The sequence below is a fragment of the Bufo bufo genome, chromosome 1, assembly GCF_905171765.1.
Source record: "Bufo bufo chromosome 1, aBufBuf1.1, whole genome shotgun sequence".
Classification (NCBI taxonomy): Eukaryota; Metazoa; Chordata; class Amphibia; order Anura; family Bufonidae; genus Bufo; species Bufo bufo.
This window is the reverse complement of record NC_053389.1, coordinates 740,946,524-740,968,246: the sequence shown is the minus strand read 5'-3', so window position 1 is coordinate 740,968,246 and position 21,723 is coordinate 740,946,524. Positions and strand designations below refer to the sequence as shown.

At 45.2% G+C, this 21,723-nt stretch overlaps 1 non-coding gene across 1 annotated transcript; it reads right to left on the bottom strand.

Moving 5' to 3' along the window:
• Positions 1-5,095: 5,095 nt before the first annotated feature.
• TRNAI-UAU lies at positions 5,096-5,178 on the bottom strand. Its single transcript has one exon. It is a non-coding gene; the product is annotated as a tRNA-Ile (tRNA).
• Between the last annotated feature and the right edge of the window lie 16,545 nt (positions 5,179-21,723).

Genomic DNA, 21,723 nt, shown 5'->3' with positions numbered 1-21,723 from the left:
CAAGATTAAGCTTGTACAATGGGTGGTTGTTTGGAAGCCTTTTAGGTTCTTGACTAAGTCTCTTTAACTCTTCACTGTAGAATCTCTGTTGAATCAGTCTTATGACTATTTCTTCAGCATTCATTTCTTCTACATTCAACAATTCCTTCTTTCTGATTCCCTTTGCCAAACGTTAAATTCGAGCTATTACGTTTATGACTGTATTCCATTTTGAACATCTGGCTAGTCTTTCAAGTATGTCATCTTGACACTTGGCAGCAGTGTGTAACCTTTACTGGGAGCGTGATTTCCTTTTCCCAAAGGAACTCTGGGCCTGTGAACCAATTAGAATTTTTAAATTCTGGTACATTCAGGCCTCTTGAAGCATGATCTGCTGGGTTATGCTTTGTGTCAATGTGATGCCAATGTTCCGGATTTGTTATTTCCCAAATTTTCTCAACTCTGTTGGCGACAAAGATATGGAATCTTTGAGTGTCGTTGTTTATGTATCCTAGGACAACTTGTGAGTCTGTCCAAAAATATTCTTCATCTATTTTTAATTCCAATTCTTCTCTCAGAAACTTGCTTACTGATTACTGATGCTGAAACAACAGCTGCTGTCAGTTCAAGTCTTGGTATTGTCTGAATACTGGTAGGTGCAACAATGGCCTTCCCCATAACCAGGGCACAGTGTATCTTTTCTTCTCCTATTACTCTGATGTAGGAGCACTGACCATACCCATAACTACTGGCATCTGAAAAATGATGAAGTTCTATTTTCTTGTACTTTCCGAAATCATGAGGTATAAAACATCTGGGTAGCTGAACTTCTCTAAAGTTTTGCAAGTCTCTTATCCAACTATCCCACCTTGGCCTCAAATTTTCAAGTATGGGCTCATCCCATCCAAACTTCTGTCTGCATAATTCTTGTAGTATTTATTTTGCTCTGAGGATTACTGAGGCCAAGAATCCCAATGGATCAAATATAGAAGCCACTGCGGAAAGAATGGTTTGACTAGTTGCAAATTTCTCTTCAATAGATACTTCAAAGATGAACTTGTCATTCTCTACATTCCATCCCAATCCAAGTACGTTCTGAACTGGAAGATGATCATAATTGAGATCTACATTCTTCATTGTTGCTGCACGTTCAGAGTCACTGATGGATACCAGTACCTGTTGTTTGAGATGAATTTGTGAAGGAGCAGGTTTCCTCTTGCGCATAACTCTTGGCTTTCTTTCACTAGTTTGATTGCAGATTCTGTGGACTCTAGACTTATGAGACCATCATCTACATAAAAGTTTTTCTTCAAAAAAATTGCTGCTGATGGGCAATCCTTTTCATTCTTATTGGCCAGGTACTTCATACCATAATTGCCGCAACCTGTAGATGATGCTGCTCCAAACAAGTGTACTTTCATTCTGTATTCTGCTGGCTCTGTATCTGTATCTCCATCCTCCCACCATAGAAACCTCAGGAAGTCTCTATCTTCATTTTTCACATGAAACTGGTGGAACATCTTTTCAATGTCACACATGACCGCTATGGGATACTTTCTGAATCTACAGAGTACTCCAGGCAGAGTGCTTGTAAGATCTGGTCCTTTTAGTAGATGATCATTCAATGCAACACCAATGTACTTTGCTGAGCAATCAAATACTACTCTAATCTTATGTGAAAATCAAAGATGGTGGCTCACTCCAAACGAAATATAGGAACAGGTGCTGCTAGCCTAATTAGAGGGACACCCACCCTCTAGAAACAAAGAAATGCAAACTATAGTGATAGGCGAGCACACTGCATTTGGCATGTGAATAAAATTTAATTAAATCACACAATAGTAATACACGTGTATATCATGGGAAAATAAAACAATGATAAAATATTTAAAAATATAATAAAATCTAATAGAAGACCATGTGTAGGGTATATACTTCAAAAGCTATAAAGTCCAGCAAAGTCCACAAGATATTGCAATTGCTGTTGAAATAGTTCCCAATACGCACAGTATTGAACTCCAATTGTTGGTGGTATTAGTTGTGATCCCTTGGGGATACGTCCATATGTATATGTATATGAGTATATGTCCCAAATAGTTGCTGTGCAGGTTTTTAGGAACTCAAATATTCCAGAAGTAGTTTGGGAAATCCGTTTTTTAGTTTTAATGCTCCAATAGACATTAGTGAATTAAGGCCTCATGTATTTGTGGCTTGTAATTTCAGCTTAAACGCTCTTACCTTCCTCGACGTATCTAGCAAGGATCCGGCGACGCAGGGGTTTGCTGGCGTCTCACTCCTTGCCTCTCTAGCCGGCTTACCCGAAATATCACGGGAGTTCGGACGAGACTTGCAGTGTATGCTTGGTCCGTGCTTGTAACTCTTCCGGCTTGATACAGAGGGAGGAATCTTTTGGGTCCTTGACTCTTTAGTGCCGATATTAATTTGACTGTCCTTTCGATTCAATTTTCATAGCGTGGCCACGCTTATGACTGCGGAGGTACTGTTCACAGGTATCTGATCCGGACCAGACGCGTTTCGGGAATTATAAACCACTGATGAAGGGAAAGCTAATTTTACAGTTGGTAACTCTTGGACAGATATTCGATGACACAATCCTGTCACCTGTCTTGAGTTTGCGATCTGCTGTTTTCCTCCAACAACACCCCATTCTAGATCATTTTTAACAGCATAGGGTTCACCCTTTAATCCTGTGATTACCTTTCGTGGTACCAAGGCTTCGGGACAATCATAGCCTATCAACAATCTCACACCAAACTCCTTCAGCGGGGACATTTCATGAGATATGACAGGTAGGTGCTCCAATTCATTGGCTGTTTCACATGTAGGTATGCGATATCGATCTAGAGGTATATCGTCTTTTGTATAAGCTGGAGGTAGATCCAATGTGCAGTTTGAATAAAGTCCTCTAACTCTCAGTTCTTTTGACCCTTTAACTGTTCACTAACGTGTCTCTCCCCGTCATTGTGGTGAGTTTGAGCTTCATTGGTTCTGTAGCCACTTGTAATTTCTTGCAGATTTCTTGATCAATGAAGGTGACATCACTCTGGGCATCCAGTAGTGCATAGGCGTATACCTTCTTGTTCCTCCTTTTAGGATTTAATATGCACACTGGTACAACCATTGATGTGCCATTGCTTTCTCCTTCCCTCACTCTGCAAGAGAATACCGATACTTTCTTTCCTTCCTCAGTATCTTTAGGTATTGAGGATTTATCTTTCTTTGGACATTCTTCATGTAGTGGTATAGGATGGCGTCCTTTGCAAACGCTGCATGTGGTCTTTTTCTTACACTCCTTAGTAGCATGGCCTTTTCTTAGGCATCCGAAACACAGTTGGTTATCCAGCACAAATTTTTTCTTTTTATCTGGGGACTTCGCCTTCAATTTTTGGCACTTATGTATGGAGTGGTTTTCTCCACAGAACATACACTTGAAGGTAGTCTGAAGATTTGTCGGTTCTGTCTCTCTACTGATCCCAGTAGTGACTTTGAACTTGCTCTCGTAGGCATCTGGACATTTAGCTGCTGTGTTGGTTGCAAAGCTAGTTGCTCTTGCACGCTTTATCTCTCTTGCAGGCCTTTCTTCTAAGGATTTTAAGACATAAGATGATGTTACAGGATTACATGCTATCCGTGCTTCCTCATTGACAAACTCAGAGAACTCTTTAAAACTTGGGAAGTTCTTACCTAGATCTAACTGTTTAGTCACATAGCGATTCCATCTAGAAGCCACTTTTTCAGGTAGCTTAGTTAGCATCCTGTGGTTTTCTAGATAGTCGTTTAGTTCTTCCAGTCCTTGAACATGTGGGATGGCATTGCTGCATGCTTGCAGGAAGTCACCATACTTTTGGAGTCTGAAGTGTTCTTTAGGACTTATTTTAGGCCAGTTATTCAGTTTCTCTCTAAAGGCTCTTTGTACTAAGAAAGGATGACCATATCTTGCATTCAATTTTTCCCAAGCTTGTTTGTAGGCTTCTTCATCTTTTCTATAGAAGTTACCTTCAAGAACTTCCTTGGCTTCTCCACCAACATATCTCTGAAGGTAGAATAACTTGTCAACTAGACTGAAGCAATGATGCTCAATGATCATTTCAAAACTTGCCTTCCACTCTATGAACTTCAGTACGTCCCCTGAAAATACAGTAGGTTCCGGAACGGGAAGTCCAGCTAGGACTGTTCTCTGTGGTCTTGCTGGGACAATGGTTGTAACATTCTCCTGAGCATTGCCATGGCATCTAGGAATGGAATCATCCAGTTCTATTTTCTCACTTAGTTCTGAATTAGGTGAGTCCTTTTCTTCATCTTTTCCAGTAGAGATAGAGGGTAAATCTGGGGCAGCTACAAGAATAGTGATAGGGAAAGGAGTGGGAAGTACTTTTAAAGGGGAGGCAGAGTCTGAGGTTTGAGAAGAGGGTGTAGAATAGTAAGGGAGGGAGCTGGAAAAGCAAGGTGCTAAAGCTGTCTACTCAGCAAACTCTGCAGAGATTTGTCATGGTCAGGAGAAGTTATCATGGCAGCCTGGGCCTGATGAAGAAGAATAAGAGGGAAAGTTAACATCTCCAATTAGAGGAGATGTCAACTTGAGTCACTGGACTGAATTGTATTCTAGTACATTAGTCTGTGTGGTAAGATTAAATAGACATTTTTTCGGTCTCCTCTAAGTAGGCCCTAACAAAATTCAATTTGACAAGCCGTGGATGTCCATCAGCAACAAGAGCTTGTGGAGGGTTCCATGGTGTAACGGTTAGCACTCTGGACTCTGAACCCAGCCATCCGAGTTCAAATCTGGGGGACCTAACTTTTTTGAATTCTTGTTTTCTATTACTTTCGTTACATTGCTTTTTTTTTTTTTTACAATACTTCACTCTTCATTGCGATTAGATTTCTATTGAGGTGCAAGGTTTTGTATTTCACAATGGGAAAAGACATATCTACTAAGTTTTGAATTTACCAGCTCACTAAAAATTGGAATGACAAGACATGCTTAGAATCACTACAGGAGACTAATATGCTCCCAGGAGCCTTTGTGCCAAGGATGCATAAGCTTGACAACTGCAAATGCCCCCTGTTTTATTAAAGGATAAACAGAGCTAGACATCGCTGCAAACAGGGATTTGAACCTGTGCGGGAAAACCCCATTGGATTATAAGTCCAACACCTTAACCACTCGGCCATCAGAGCCAGGGTGCACCACCAATGAGGCGAAGTGAGCTGATTGCCTCAGGCAGCACCAGGTAGGGGCAGTGGAAGAGAGATTATCTGTTTCTGCAGTATAGTATTGGGAAGCACAGTGGGCACAGTATGTGGTGCTGTATTACCTTGTATGTTTTGTAGCGCTGTATGTAATGTTTTCCAAACATTTCTTTAACAGTAGGGTTGGAGGGAAGGGGTTAGGGTTGGGGCGCTGTTTCAGTTTTCACCTCAGGCAGCAAAAATGCTGCACCCCTGACCGGACTGTAATGGGGTTCAGCACAGATCTGGCCGTTAACCGGCAAATTAAAGTGCTGCAGAACAGCCTGGCCTTTGGACAAAATAGAGGATTCCGGCGCGGAGCCCCTCATGCACCACGTCACGGTCTCTCAGCATGGCAAGGGGTCCTACCACTACGCTAACTATGGTGTGAACGAGGTCTGAAGGTGATGAAATCCAGCTCACAGCCAAGCTTCCACACAACCGCATAGCAAGACAACTAGTGCAATGTGAATAAAGCAAGACTGTAAGCCACACCAATATCAGACAGTGTGATGGAGGTTACCAGGTGCAAAAGAATGTTAAATGCCAGGTGAAGGTACATTAAATACATATGGAACAAAATCACAGAAATATAGTGGCCAATATGGGGGAACTGGTCAGACCCCAAAAACTGTAGTGAGGGTAAAATTCCACCAATACCTGCCCAGCAGGAGGGCATTAGAATGGAAAAACTGTATGAGAGTACCTCTGAATACCAACAGGTCCCTGAGGGTTAATGAAAGGAAAGACACCCTGACTGAACCCCCCAAATGCCCCCTGTACTAGGAATTAGTGGGAAAATAATATGTTTTTGGTACTGCATGCAAAAATCAGAGAGGACTCCCTAGGTCCCCAATTTGGCTGATTTCCCTAAACCAGACTGCATCCTGGACAACAATAGGCATATGGGACAATCAAAGTATAAATAAAAATAACCCCCCAAAAAACAGGAAAAAAAAAATCACATATAAACATTTACAAACACAAAACACAGACAATAATCTGCAACAAAAGTTACAGTTCTCAGATCAGTATTGTCCTTTTGCGCTGCAGTTTTTCTTGTGAGGTGGGTACCCTTCACAAATAACCAATGTATATAATATAGAAAACCGCACTGCTTCAACTTGAGTGCAGTTCACACTGAGGGAGACAAAAGGTATCTATCAATGTGATTCCTCAGTTTTGGTTCCCACTAAGGTCGATGCTCAAATCTAAAAGTCAAAGAGACAGCCCTACATAGTGAAATACCGCCAACTGAGTTTAAATAACGTGATTTATTGTACTCACAAGATCCATTAAACAACATGCATATAAAATTTGCACGTTCTCTCATGAAATGCCCATGAGAGGATGTGGACACTTTAACACGTTTCATGAAGGACGCGCACATTTTATATGCATGTTGTTTAATGGATCTTGTGAGTACAATAAATCAAGTTATTTAAACTCAGTTGGCGGTATTTCACTATGTAGGGCCGTCTCTTCTTTGACTTTTAGGAGATTTGAGCACCAATCTTAGTGAGAACCAAAAGTGAGGAATCACATCGATAGATACCTCTTGCCTCCCTCAGTGTGAACTGCACTCAAGTTGAAGCAGCGCAGTTTTCTATATTATATACATAGGCATATGGGACAGGTTGATCTTCCAGATCAAGGTCTGAAGCCGAAAAGTGCCATGCACAAAAATAAGGTGTAGTACAAAAAGCGAGCCGTGTCCATTATACAGATGGCACTGTACAATGCTTGCGTGTTATTTTAATCTACAGGCCTGACCAGTGGTAATCAAGGCCCTAATTTTGCAAAGCCAACAAGGGGGGAACCCAGTATTTCTGGAAGTTATGATGCCTGTGTTGTACCAGGTCAACATTTCCATGGTGAAGTACCCCAAAACAGCAAGAAAGAACCCAAAAAGACGCAGAGTGTGTTCCAAAAAGGGACAGTGAGCTGGTGCCATCTTTAAAGACCCGTCCATGTGGGATGTGGGAACGGGTTAAAGGCAGTCCTATTAATTACAAAAATACATGTATAGGAAACCTACCCTGAGTCCAGATCAGTCATTTGTATATCGATACTCACCCCATTTCCTCTCTATCTGCCCACAAATGACAGCAGAAAAAGACCTCATGGTCCATTTAAATTGCCCTTATATTACCGTATATAATAGTTTATATTATTAGAATATGGTGCCCTCTGGTGGCATGCACAAACGTTTAGGGAACAGGAGGTATTGGGCTAAATTTGAACTAATCTTGAATGGACTAGTTTATATGCTCTTAACCTTAGCAGACTTAGGTGATATGAGAACTTGTTTCCAGATGCCACTCCACCTGCATGAACTATTGCAGAACACGGCTGACAAAATTCTACATATCATTAGGTTTTTATTTAGCACCTGACAAAAGAAGATATGTGAAACCAGATATTCAATAACCATGCTGAACAGATGAGGCTGAGTGTTGGGTTACGTTGTATAGTTTCGTAATAAAGCTGCTTTCCAGCAATGCTGACACCCGCTTAGTAGCACTGTTAATATTTGATGAAGTTATTGATGTGGTGCGGGCTTGTACATTTGCTTGGAGCAGCTCTGTCTTCTTCTGTGGTCATTGCTCAGTCACGTGGCATTGCTCCGTGCCATTGCCAAATATATTTAATTTGAGGACTAGCCTGCATTAAAAAAAATTGTAATGAAAGTGTTATGTGTGCTTTGTATGACATTGTGGGCTACACATGCAAGTACCCTGTTCATACCTACCATAAACACATGCTCCCCTAGTTGTAGATAAGGCCGTAAAGGGGTCAGACCTTTCTAAATGATCTTTTTTGCACAAGTGGCATACCTGACTCCAAACTGTAGGTAAGTGGAAGAGGACAAATGGACACAGATGTGACAGTAGCAATGGCTTTTACGGTTTACACTTGAGACAACAAACTTGGTGGTTACAAGCATCTTGCAAGAGGCAATACCTGTAAGGTCTTGGGGATACAATATGAAGTGGACAATTTTACAACCTTTGTATAGTGATGGTTTTACTCTTTTTAGCAGCTTAGGCGAGGTACATACCATGTTTGGACTCCTATGTATAGTGTAGATGAGTGTAAAAAAAACGTATTTGCCTTAGGCTTCTATTAGCCATATATATGCTTAAAGAACATCCGTTTGCATAGGTTTGGCCAGAATACATAGACGTACATTAGTCTTAATTGTAGGAGCTGTGTAAACCTAGCCATTTCCCCTATTTTTTCTTATTCCTTATTCCTCCTCTTTTCCTCAACTTTTATAAAGGTTTACTTGTTCAGACATCTTCAAATTCTCAAATAAAAAGGGTAGGGGTACAGATGACAAATATTCACAGCGGCAGACATATAAGAGGTAAATACAGTGTCATAAAAAAATGCTAATTGCAATCCATGTCGGAAGAGGTCTTAACTAATCAAGCAATGGAATTGCAGAGGCGAAAACCATTTGGTCATCAATCGTGGTCATTGTTAAAAGTGGAAGGGAAAGTAGGAAAACAGGGATGGTGAAAGAGGGGGAAAAAGGGGCACGAAAAGGAGGAAAAAGTGTGGGATAAAAAAGAAAGATACAACTGAGGAAAATGTAGTTTGTAGATAGCGGCTCCCCCACTCAACTAGGTGCTCATGTTCCAGGACTGCCCCACAGTCCTCTCAAAGGGTAACAATTTATTAGATTATGGTGGAACAGGCACTGTATCACCCAGAGTTGTTAGTAGAAAATTAATATTTTATTTAATTGTTGCTATAATTATAACCACCGTTAAAATTCCCTAAAAACATAAAATATATTAAAAAACATATAACATAAGTGCATGTAGATATATAGGATATATTAAGGCTGGATGTATTCCAACAGACACCTCCCGGTGGGGGCTGTGTCTGTGGGGATAGAGACAGCAGATTAGGTCCGTTTCAATGTTGCAGATAATATCCTCAATAAACATAAAAGAGTCAAAAAGTATAAAAATAATAGATAAAAAATAGAGGACACAAAAATACAAAATCAACGTAGTAGGTTGTCAGTCCTGTGAACCCCTGGGATCATAGAATATTAGAACATGAATCATATATCTATAGTAATAGGTGTGGATGATACCAAATGTAAACTGGGTTATTGAATTATGTCCCAATGGTCCTCCTTTATATAGGAGTTATATCACGCCACTTTTCTGTATAGTGCAGGAAACAGGGTGGAATACATCGGGTTGTAGAATGCCAAGGACAATGTAGGGTTAATTGATCAGTCAGATCTACTGTGGCCCAATGTGCCCCGATCTGTATCTATTTTAGTAGTGTTAGCAGTTTCACATAGTCCGTAGATTAGTGCCGTTTAGTATAATGGGTACGGTTATATAGATATTCCTCTTTGTCCAACAAGATTGCAGCTTGTAGGAATAATCTCAGGCAATGGTTAATTAGTTCGGTTTTACAGTGTCCTCGGCGTCTATCTCAGCAGATATTGTCCGGCTTAGGCAAAAATATAAACGCAACACTTTAAGTTTTGCTCCCATTTTGCATGAGCTGAACTCAAAGATCTGAAACATTTTCTACATACACAAAAGACCCATTACTCTCAAATATCGTTCACACATCTGTCTAAATCTGTGTTAGTGAGCACTTCTCCTTTGCCAAGATAATCCATCCCACCTCACAGGTGTGTCATATCAAGGTGCTGTTAGAGAGCATGAATATTGCTCTGTCACGATCCCTACTCAATAGGTCACGTCACTGGGTGAATTATACTAGTGAGCTCATCAAGTTACCACATAAATTCCCACCCACCTATTCTAGATGACGGAATGATGCTAACTTACTCCCCTAGATTCTAACACCCCAATATTTCTATCACAATTGCTGCCACCACCTATACTATAAGGCAATAGGGGCCTATACTCAGATATTCTCAACCCAAATTTAACACAGTAACACAAGTTATCTATATGGGACCTAAAAATCCTCTGAAACACTACTGGTAACATTATTCCTCCGAAAGAGCAAGTCCTATAAGACCACAAGGAAGGACTTATTAATGTTTAAATTTAATACACAATAGTGCAGTGCAATACAAAAAGAAAGTTTTCAGATAAAAGATAAAAACTAAATATACATACAATAACAATGCAGTGAACAGATAAAATAAACGGGATAAAATACGGAATATTGGCTTACTGAGATGCAGCAGTTGGGGACAGCTGAAGATATGGGCAGTCACTCCAAACGATGTGGATCCCCAAAATGGCTGACAATTACCTGTTCCCAAACACCCATTTTTATCCCCCCTCAGCTAAGGGGTGGGCTGTGAGGGAACCTCCCTCCTTTCGGTCCGGCCTTCTGGGACGTCTGATATTATTCAGGTGTCTGCCCCACCTTCCCAGAAGACTGACTGAGGTGGCAATATGAATCACGGAGATTCCTCGCTGTATGACAGGGACTGCGAGTACAGGTATGATCCCATAATCTGAGTCGCTTCGTACCGGTCATACAGACACCAAATGTGATTGAGTTCTGATTTCCAGACGGCCAGATCCTGAATACAGAGAAATGCCTCCTGCCCAGTATGGCGCACATAGACTCTGCCCAGAGCCCATGTCAGGCTGAACACAATTATTAGGGTTCTGATGCTGTGGGTGCCATGAGGTCGGAGTTATAGCTTCTGATATTATTTCATTCATCTACTGAATGGCTTAGACCACTCACTGGTCTAGCAGCCAACATGTCTAGGGTGGCTGTGCATTTTAAGTACCCCCCCTCCCAGGTCTTCATTAGGATGTCCAAATGGTTTTCAATTAGCAGGCCTGTGCTAAACGGGCTTCCCCTGATAATGTGGAGTTTCTCACCTAGTCTTCAGACAGGCTGGCATCGAGAGGCACCATGTGCATTTGCTTAATAGATCAATTAGCCACTGCTATATAATCAGATATTGATACTGTAAGTCTAGGAGAATATGAGACCTATCTATATATCTATCTATCTGTCTATTTACCTCTGATTTCGTTACACACAGGTGTGCCTTAGACTGCCCACAATAAAAGGCCACTCTGAAATGTGCACAGGTTTGCCTTACTGGGAGGGGTCAGAAAACCAGTCAGTATCTGGTGTAGCCACCATTTGCCGCACGCAGTGCAAAACATCTCCGTCGCATAGAGTTGATCAGGTAGTTGATTGTGGCCTGTGGAATGTTGGTCCACTCCTCTTCAATAGCTGTGTGAAGTTGCAGAATATTGGCAGAAACTGGAACATGCTGTCATAAACGCCGATCCAGAGCATCCCAAACATGCTCAATGGGTGACATGTCTAGTGAGCATGCTGGCCATGCAAGAACTGGGATGTATTCAGGGTCGTAGCTAAAGGCTCATGGGCCCTGGTGCAAGAGTTCAGCTTGGGCCCCCCTTCTCTTAATGCTTTGTGGCAAGGGGCAGGGAAGCACATACTTGGTGCTGCCTTAGGCAAAAATTCAAACGACCCCCCCCCCCCCATGCCAAATTCTTGATCTAACCCCTTCCCTCCAGCCAGAGGTGTAACTTGACCAGCATGCACTTTCTATAATACCAGATGAGGTGATAGTCGTGGATGAATGGCACAACAATGGGCCTCAAGATCTCGTCACGGTATCTCTGTGCATTCCAAATGCCATCAATAAAATGCACCTGTGTTCGTTGTCCATAACATACGCCTGCCCATACCATAACCCCACTGCCACCATGGGCCACTCCATCCACAATGTTGACGTCAGAAAACCGCTCACCCACACGACGTCACACATGCGATCTGCGATCTGCCCTGAACAGTGAAAACCGGGACTCATCCGTGAACAGAGCACCTCTCTAATGTGCCAGATGCCATCGAATGTGAGCATTTGCCCCCTCAAGTCAGTTACAACGACGAACTGCAGTCAGGTCCAGACCCCGATGAGGACGACGAGCATGCAGATGAGCTTCCCTGAGACGGTTTCTGACAGTTTGTGCAGAAATAAATTGGTAATGCAAACCGATTGTTGCTGCAGCTGTCCGGGTGGCTGGTCTCAGACGATCATGGAGTGAACATGCTGGATGTAGAGGTCCTGGGTTAGTGTGGTTACACGTGGTCTGCGGTTGTGAGGCCGGTTGGATGTACTGCCAAATTCTCTGAAACGCCTTTGGAGATGGCTTATGGTAGAAAAATGAACATTCATTGCACGGGCAACAGCTCCGGTAGACATTAGTGCAGTCAGCATGCCAATTGCAAGCTCACTCAAACGTTGCGACATCTGTGGCATTGTGCTGTGTGATCAAACTGCACATTTCAGAGTGGCCATTTATTGTGGGCAGTCTAAGGCACAACTGTGCAATATTCATGCTGTCTAATCAGCACCTTGATATTCCACACCTGTGAGGTGGGATGGATTATCTTGGCAAAGGAGAAGTGCTTACTAACACAGATTTAGACAGATTTGTGAACAATATTTGAGAGTAATGGGTCTTTTGTGTATGTAGAAAATGTTTCAGATCTTTGAGATTAGCTCATGCAAAATGGGAGCAAAACCGAAAATGTAGCATTAATATTTTTGCTCAGTGTATATAACCGTACATTATACTAAACTGCGCTAATCTACTGTCTATGTGAAACTGCTAACACTACTAAAATAGGTACAGATCAGGGCACATTGGGTCACAGTAGATCTGACTGATCAATTAACCCTACATTGTCCTTGGTATCCTACAACCCGATGTATTCCACCCTGTTTCCTGCACTATACAGAAAAGTGGCGTGATATAACTCCTATATAAAGGATGACCTGACCATTGGGACATAATTCAATAACTAGAGATGGGACGGGGGATTCGTCGAATCCACGAATCCCTCGAATCTTGCTGGATTCGTGGGATTCGTGGACTCGAATCCCGACGTAATTTACATGATACGAATCCGGTGGGAGGGACTGGGAGGCGGAGCTGGGGGCCGGTGCGTTCACTGTGCTCCGGCCCCTCCGCTCCAGTACAGTTATAAAATGTGTAATTCTGATTAATAATCATGCTGCCCCCCTCTGTCTGTAGTATAACATTCAATGAATCTTACTCACAGGGCTACTGCTATCGTAATGCAGGCCGGCCGGGCAGACGAGCGGCAGCGTCACTGACTGACGTCACCTGCTTGCGCCGCCTGCTTCATTCATAAAGCAGGCGGCGCAGGCAGGTGACGTCAGTCAGTCACTTTGCCGCTCGTCTGCCCGGCCGGCCTGCATTAAGATAGCAGTAGCCCTGTGAGTAAGATTCATTGAATGTTATACTACAGACAGAGGGGGCAGCATGATTATTAATCAGAATTACACATTTTATAACTGTACTGGAGCGGCAATGGGGGGGGGGGGGGGTCTGTGGATGGCACTGTTATGGGGAGGGGGGGGTCTGTGGATGGCACTGTTATGGGGTGGGGGGGGTCTGTGGATGGCACTGTTATGGGGTGGGGGGGTCTGTGGATGGCACTGTTATGGGGTGGGGGGGTCTGTGGATGGCACTGTTATGGGGTGGGGGGGGTCTGTGGATGGCACTGTTATGGGGTGGGGGGGTCTGTGGATGGCACTGTTATAGGATGGGGGGGTCTGTAGATGGCACTGTTATGGGGTGGGGGGGTCTGTGGATGGCACTGTTATAGGATGGGGGGGTCTGTGGATGGCACTGTTATAGGATGGGGGGGGTCTGTGGATGGCACTGTTATGGGGTGGGGGGGGTCTGTGGATGGCACTGTTATAGGATGGGGGGTCTGTGGATGGCACTATTATCTGGTGGGGGGGTCTGTGGATGGCACTTATGAGGTGGGGGGGTCTGTGGATGGCACTGTTATGGGTTGGGGGGGTCTGTGGATGGCACTGTTATGGGGTGGGGGGGTCTGTGGATGGCACTGTTATGGAGTGGGGGGGTCTGTGGATGGCACTGTTATGGGGTGGGGGGGTCTGTGGATGGCACTGTTATGGGGTGGGGGGGGTCTGTGGATGGCACTGTTATGGGGTGGGGGGGTCTGTGGATGGCACTGTTATAGGATGGGGGGGTCTGTGGATGGCACTGTTATGAGGTGGGGGGACTGTGGATGGCACTGTTATGGGGTGGGGGGGGTCTGTGGATGGCACTGTTATGGGGTGGGGGGGGTCTGTGGATGGCACTGTTATAGGATGGGGGGGTCTGTGGATGGCACTGTTATGGGGTGGGGGGGACTGTGGATGGCACTGTTATGGGGTGGGGGGGGGTCTGTGGATGGCACTGTTATGGGGTGGGGGGCTCTGTGGATGGCACTGTTATGGGTTGGGGGGGGGTCTGTGGATGGCACTGTTATGGGGTGGGGGGGTGTGTGGATGGCACTGTTATGGGGTGGGGTGGGTCTGTGGCTGGCACTGTTATAGGATGGGGGGTCTGTGGATGGCACTGTTATAGGATGGGGGATCTGTGGATGCCAGGGGGAGAGGTGAGAGGCACTATGATACTACTGGCACATTATGGGGGGAGATGGCACTATGATACGGGCACATTATGGGGGGAGGTGGCACTATGATACTGGCACATTATGGGGGAGATGGCACTATGATACCGGCACATGGGGGGTGGGAGAGAGGCACTCCGCACTTGATACTGGCCCATGATTAGGGGGGCATCTATGGGGACACTTACTGGCACATTATTGGGTGGCACTGTGGGGCCACTCTTATTGGCACATTATTGGGGGGCACTATGGGGGCATCTACTGAGGCCACAAAGAAGGGGTATTTTATATGGGGGGCTCTGTGTGGTACTAGTATTATCAGGGGTATTATCTGTTTCTGCAGTATAGTATTGGGGTGCCCAGCGGAACAGTATTTGGGGGTGTTAGGATGATTTGTCCAGAGATGGGAGGATGATGGAAAAACTGGGAGGTGGAGGTTCAGACAAACTGACGCGGTCTGACTTTGTTTCTTACACCGTGCGTTCACACAATTATGTACAGGATTCGTAGGATTCGAGGCTCGAAAGATTCAATATATTCGAGAACCTTTTCGGATTCGGATTCGAAAAAAATTGGATTCGTCCCACCTCTATCAAATAACCCAGCTTATAGTTGGTATCATCCACACCTATTATATAGAATATATGGATTCATGTTCTAATATGCTATGACCCCAGGGTTTCGCAGAGGACTGACAACCTACTACGTTTGATTTTTGTATTTTGTATCCTGTATTTTTAATCTATTATTTTTATACTTTTTGACTCTTTTATGTTTATTGAGGATATTATCTGCAACATTTTAAACTGACCTAATCTGCTGTCTCTATCCCCACAGACACAGCCCCCACCGGGAGTTGTCTGTTGGAATACATCCAGCCTTAATATATTCCTATATATCTACATGCACTTATGTTATATGTTTTATCATATATTTATGTTTTTAGGGAATTTTAACTGTGTTTATAATTATAGCAACAATTGACAAAAATAACATTTTCTACTAACAACTCCAGGTGATAGAGTGCCTGTTCCACCATAATCTAATAAATTGTTACAACTGAGGAAAAGCAGAACCAAAGTATTCAGAATGCAACAAGAACAAATATTTGCATTCCAGTCTCTCTCAGTTAACTTCAGTAGACTCACCCAGCCCACTATGATCTACCATACCTTACAGCATCAGAACGACAGAAAGGAGCACCTATTCCAAGATAACTGGTGGGTCTCCAGTCAAGTTTCTTGGAATCAACTAGATAGTTCTAAGCATCCATTGATGGAATGTTAAATGTCTGTAGCAAATAATAGCAATAAAGCTTTTCCAGCTTTAAAAAAAAACACTGCGACTCCTTCTTGGCTGACACCAGGCCTTCTTCAAGAAGTTTTTCAAAATGCAATTTAAATGGAGAAGGTAACGGGTGAGTCAAAATATGAAAAACTGCTTTTCCAGGGGTTGTCCCGAATTAGAAAAACTTGGCTGCTTTCATCCAAAAACAGCACCGCCCCTGTCCATAGTTTCATGTGATATGTTTTGCCCCATTGACTCCTGAGGAGCTGATCTGCAATACTAGACACAACCCATGTGCAGGGACGATGCGGTTTCTTGAAACAAAGCAGCCATGTTTTTTCTTATCCTTCAAACTCACTGCTGCCGAGACCACGTCACCATTGGGTGCCAATTTATTTTATTATTGCATTGTACTTATTTTGATCTAAAAATCATTTTTTGATTGGTCCTTATTAAAATATGGACTCATTTTTTGTATGCATAGCTGAGAGGTTTAGTAGCAGCCTGTGGATTTTATGTCTTTTTCCGTCAGTGCTACAAAAGGAAGTAAAATGGGGGTAAGAGCAGGACAGTTGCCCTGCAAACAAATGTAGAAAAGGGAAAAGACTTATAAATAACCTAGAATTAAAAAAAATAAAAATTATTTATCTTGAACTAGGAGGCGGTCGTCAAAGTGGAGTATGAGGTTAAGGAGGCGGTGGATGTGGTGGTGTAGGTGGAAGCGGCGGTGGAGTGGAGGATTTAGCCAACAATTGTTTTGTTTTTTTTTGAAATTTGGGAAGACCCCAAAACATTGAGAAATAGAAAAGAGAATTCAAAGAGAAAGTGCGGCTGGAGTATAACAATGGGCTGGGTGCAGCGGTATACTTGTCTACTCAGCACAAGGTACGAACAGTCCTGTGGATCTGAACCTGGTTCATTTTAATGAATGTGAACCTTGTCCATGTTGGCTAGCGCTTGTCTGTGATAACACCCCCTGCCGTGCTAAACACACGTTCGGACAATACACTTGCTGCAGGGCAGGCCAGCGACCTCCAAGGCGTAAAGGGCAAGTTCAGGCCATGTGCCCAATTTGGAGACCCAGAAGTTAAGTGGGGCAGACATATCAGTCAGTACGTGTAGGCATGTGCACACGTACCTGTCCCACCATGCTTGCTGAAATGCCTGCATCCTGCTAAGACGTTCCATATCAGCTGGTGTGGTGACCAAGCTGCATTGACAACTTTATTCCTCTCCTCCTTTGCCTTCGCCTTGTGCTTCCACTGAGCCCCCGCATCAGGTGTGAATGCCATCAGCCGCACATCTACCAGTCGTGCGCTTGTACTCGCGCATCTTCTGATCACGCTCCAGTGACGGAATTAAGGACAGCATGTTGTCCTTGTAGCGGGGGTCCAGCAGAGCGACCACTCAGTAATCAACACTGGTTAGAATGTGGAAGACTCAGCAATCATTGCGCAGGCACTGCAGCATGTAGTCACTCCTGTGTGCCAGGCTGCCCAGAGGCAATGACAAGCTGTCCTCTGTGGGAGGTGTATCATCTGTGTCCTCTGTATCCCCCCAGCCACGCTCCATTGATGCCCATTAGCTGCTTTGGGTGCCACCTGCTGTGAACACGGTTCCTCCTCATACTGTAGAACTGTGCCCGGCTGAAAAGTTGGTACCTGGCCTCTGTTGGTGCAGGAAACCCACCCTCCCGAGCCACTTGTTAAAAGACGGCCTGATAACCATGGAAATGATCCCTCTTCCTCCTTCTCTTCTTCCTGTGCCACATCATCTTCCTTCATCGCCCGAAGTGTTTTTTCAAGGGGACATAGAAGGACTGAGGACTGAGGACTGCGTCATCGGCACTGGCCATGTTGGTGGAGTATTCGAAACAGCGTACCACAGCACACACGTCCCGCATGGAAGACCACTCGTTGTGGGTGGTGCTTTTCCGCAGGGACGACTCACACGTGCGTGCTGCAGTTGAGACTCCACTATCGCCTGCTGCTGCTCGCACAGTCTCTCCATCATGTGCAAGGTAGAGTTCCACCTTGTGGCTAAGTCGCATATGAGGCGGTGAGCGAGAATCCGAAGTTACGCTGCATCGCAGATAGGCGAGCAGCAGCAGGGTGAGAATGCCGAAAGCGCGCACAGACGGCCCGCACTTTATGCAGCAGCTCTGACATATCGTGGTAATTTTTCAGGAACCTCTGCACCACCAAATTCAGCACATGCGCCAGGCAAGGGATGTGCGTCAAACTGGCTAGCCCCAGAGCTGCTACAAGATTTTGCCCGTTATCGCACTCCACCAGGCCTAGCTTGCGGCTCAGCGTCACCAACCACTCATCGGTTCTGTGTTCCATGTCCGTCCACAGCTCCTGTGCAGTGTGGGGGTTTTCCCCCAAACAGATGAGCTTCAAACAGCCTGCTGTCGTTTCCCCTGGCTGTGCTGAAGTTGGTGGTGACAGTGTTACGCTGACAGGATGAGGAGTGGTAGAGGAGGAAGTGGAGTAGGAGAGGAGGCAACAGGAGGCAAAGAGAAACGTCCTGCAATCCTCGGTGGCGGAAGGACATGCGCCAAACTGCTATCCCCTTCAGGCCCAGCCGCCACTGCAATTACCCAGTGTGAAGTTAGGGAGATATAACGTCCCTGCCCGTGCTTACTGGTCCACATATCGGTAGTTATGTGGACCTCGTCACAGATAGCGTTGAGCAATGCACACCTGACTTTGTCCGCCACTTGGTTGTGCAGGGCAGGGATGGCTCGCCTGGAAAAGTAGTGGCGGCTGGGAACCTCGTACTGTGGGACAGCCACCGCAATAAGGTTTTTAAAAGTCTCTGTCTCTACCAGACGTAATGACAGCATTTCAAAGGCCAGGAGTTTTGAAATGCGGGCATTCAGGGTCAGGGATCGTGGTGTGGGTAGGGGGGTACTTCCCTCTTTCTCTCCAGTGTTTGGGGGATGCACAGCTGAATGCTTCCATGGGACAGTGTGGACATGCTGGGTGACGGTGGTGGAGGTGGTGGTGTTGCTGCCAAATCCTCTGTTTGCTGGGTGGCAGGTGCCACTGTCACTCCAGAGGGGGAGGAAGAGGCCGAGACCGCAGCAGAAGAGGGAGCAACAGGAGACTGAGATCTTTTGTGGTTTTTCAGGTGTGTACTCCACTGCAGCTCGTGCTTTTGCAGTACGCCAGTCCTGCAGGGGTGAGCGAATGTGAGGTAACGGGGTCAGTTAACAGACCGAGGGTTGCTCTTTGTACTCACAGTTTGTAGTATACCCTGGGCAGGCGTACAGCAGTGATGGAGAGGCTGGCACGTAGATCCTCTGGGGCACTCTCTGGATATAGGGACCAGGCCGGGTGGTAGGTGAGGTGCCCTGGGTGTTGGAAGTTTAGTGTGCCGGTGGCAAGATCCCTTACAGTTCGTGACGCCAGTGCCGGTAACGGTGGCACACCGATTTGTTAGGAGGAATAATTGAGGTACACACGATTATGGTGAACTAGAACTCCTCTTACTGAACAGTTCAACAATATACAGGCTTCAGACAGTTCCATATGAAGTAGATTTGATAACAGGCAGACTTTACATTAATGCAGTATAATCCTAGCAAGATAACTCAGAGGGAATCAACTCACAGATCAGGCTGTACTTTCTGAAGAATCCTGTCTGGCTTTCTCCAAGGCCCGAATGCCTAATAGCTGGCTTTATCCTTGGTAGGGAAACCTTCCTCTGGTATAAATCCACTTGCTGCAAATAAACTTCTGCCCTCAGCTTTCTACTTGGCTGGATACAATTAGCACTGCTCTGTACTTTGCTAGATGCAGGATAACTTCAGGAGGAACTTCTTCTCCTAAAAGCAGGTTAGGATCCTGGGCTATCTAGCTGCATGTTAGAAGCTGGACCTCAGCTCCTGCCTGGTGAAGTGAATCTTGGCTTCTAAAACACACTATCTCCCTGGACTGGACCTGACTATATACTAGGGGGTTCCCTAGCTCCCTCTACAGCTTGGAGGAGAAACTATACCCCTAGCAGGCCTGGTACACAGGAAATAAACATGAAAAGTATACATGACAATGCAATATAAAATACCATAACCATGTTCCACAGGAGTGGAGAACAACGTGACCCAATTGACCCTTGAGTAGTTCCCACCCTTACGTAGTGGGACACTACATACCCCGCTACTTTGAGGTTGCCCGACCTCGGCGCACATAGGGGGCCCGCCCAGCTGGGCACTGTGACCTGAAAGACAAAAAATGCAAAGCTGGCATATACAACAATCACTGCATTTGCAAGGAAAATATCAGGCGGCTCAGCTGGCAAAGGACAAGTGCAGTTAAAAGGGGCGTCGTTCTCTTCATAAATTGGTACATGGAATGGGGGCGCTGACCTGGTACAGCGTATCAGGAATAACCAGGTTAGTCCATAATAATAAAATACAATAGTCCAATAAAATAGCATCTCAGAGGCCCACATGCGTTGTGGTTATCTCTGGGCACAGTTCTTGAACTAAAATTGCATATAAAAGTCACAGCACAGAACTCTACATCTCAGGGATACTTTCCCCTGGCGAGTCCTGGTAGATAAAAGTGGTGCTGTAATATCCCTGATCAACCTGAAAAGGGGGTTAAAAGGGTAAGGTGCAAAACAACAGGCACAACTTGGAATGGCACTTAAAGCAGGCAGGATGTCCTGAGAAACAACATGGCAGAAGGGCAATTGGAATTCTCAGTGGCCTTACAACCACCACTGGGCCGTGGGTAAACTGGCAGCAGCTCATTGTGCCAAAACATAGGACTCCTGTCCTGAAACACTTAAATTCACTGTAAGGGTCCCTCAGCAATCATGGCCTAGCAGGCCTACTCACAGGTATGTGTCCAGTTCGTCCTGATCATCAGAAGTGGTGCAACCTGGTTCCGCTCTGAGTCTTGGCCTGAGACGTGGATAACACTTGGCTGGGCCCACAAAATAGTTTTATCAGGCAACTGAAATGCAAATAGGCCTGTCAATTGTACAGGCTACGCAATTCTGGGGGTTAATGATGCAGGAGGCTCCACAAGTCTGGGTGTCGTCTGTCCAGTACGACGGACCGACTCCTGACATAACACAGTTTCTCTGCTGGCGCAGTCATGGTGGTCGCCGAACTGGTGGCGACGGGAGATTTCGCTGCAGGCCGGGGACAACATCATCCGATTCTATTTGTGCGGCTTTGGACGCAACAATTTGATGCAGGCCATCAAGGTGTACTTCCAGCCTGGTGATCTGTTCCTCCAGAGTCTCTTGAGCTGCTCCGCTGCAGGGATCCGGTGCTGTCGCAGCAGGTACAGGTACTGAGTCACGATTCTTTCCTTGGCGCAGGTCATCAAGGGCCTCATGGAACTTGTGCATATTCTCCATCTCCACTTGAGTCTTTTCCCTGCGAGGCAATTCAGGTGAGGGATAGGGAACCCCTCTCCTGGTAGGTGTCGCGAGCCGGCTCGGACGGAACCTCTGGCTCGCATTCTGGACCGGTGGGCTCATCAGTTTCTTCCCAGTCCTCCGGTTCCAGCTAGCTTGGGACGGATTACTGCCGTCGCGTAGGGACCCCTCAGGCCCTCAGCGGGGATAAATTCCACTTCTTCTCCTTCCCGGAGATTATGTAGATGGTCGGGTAAGTAGCTGCGCTTTACGGACCTCCGATTTAACATAAAGGTCTCGGCCGAAGGAGAAGTCCCTTTATGAACCCGAAACCTCGGCCTTTATCGAAAGTCACAACTACCC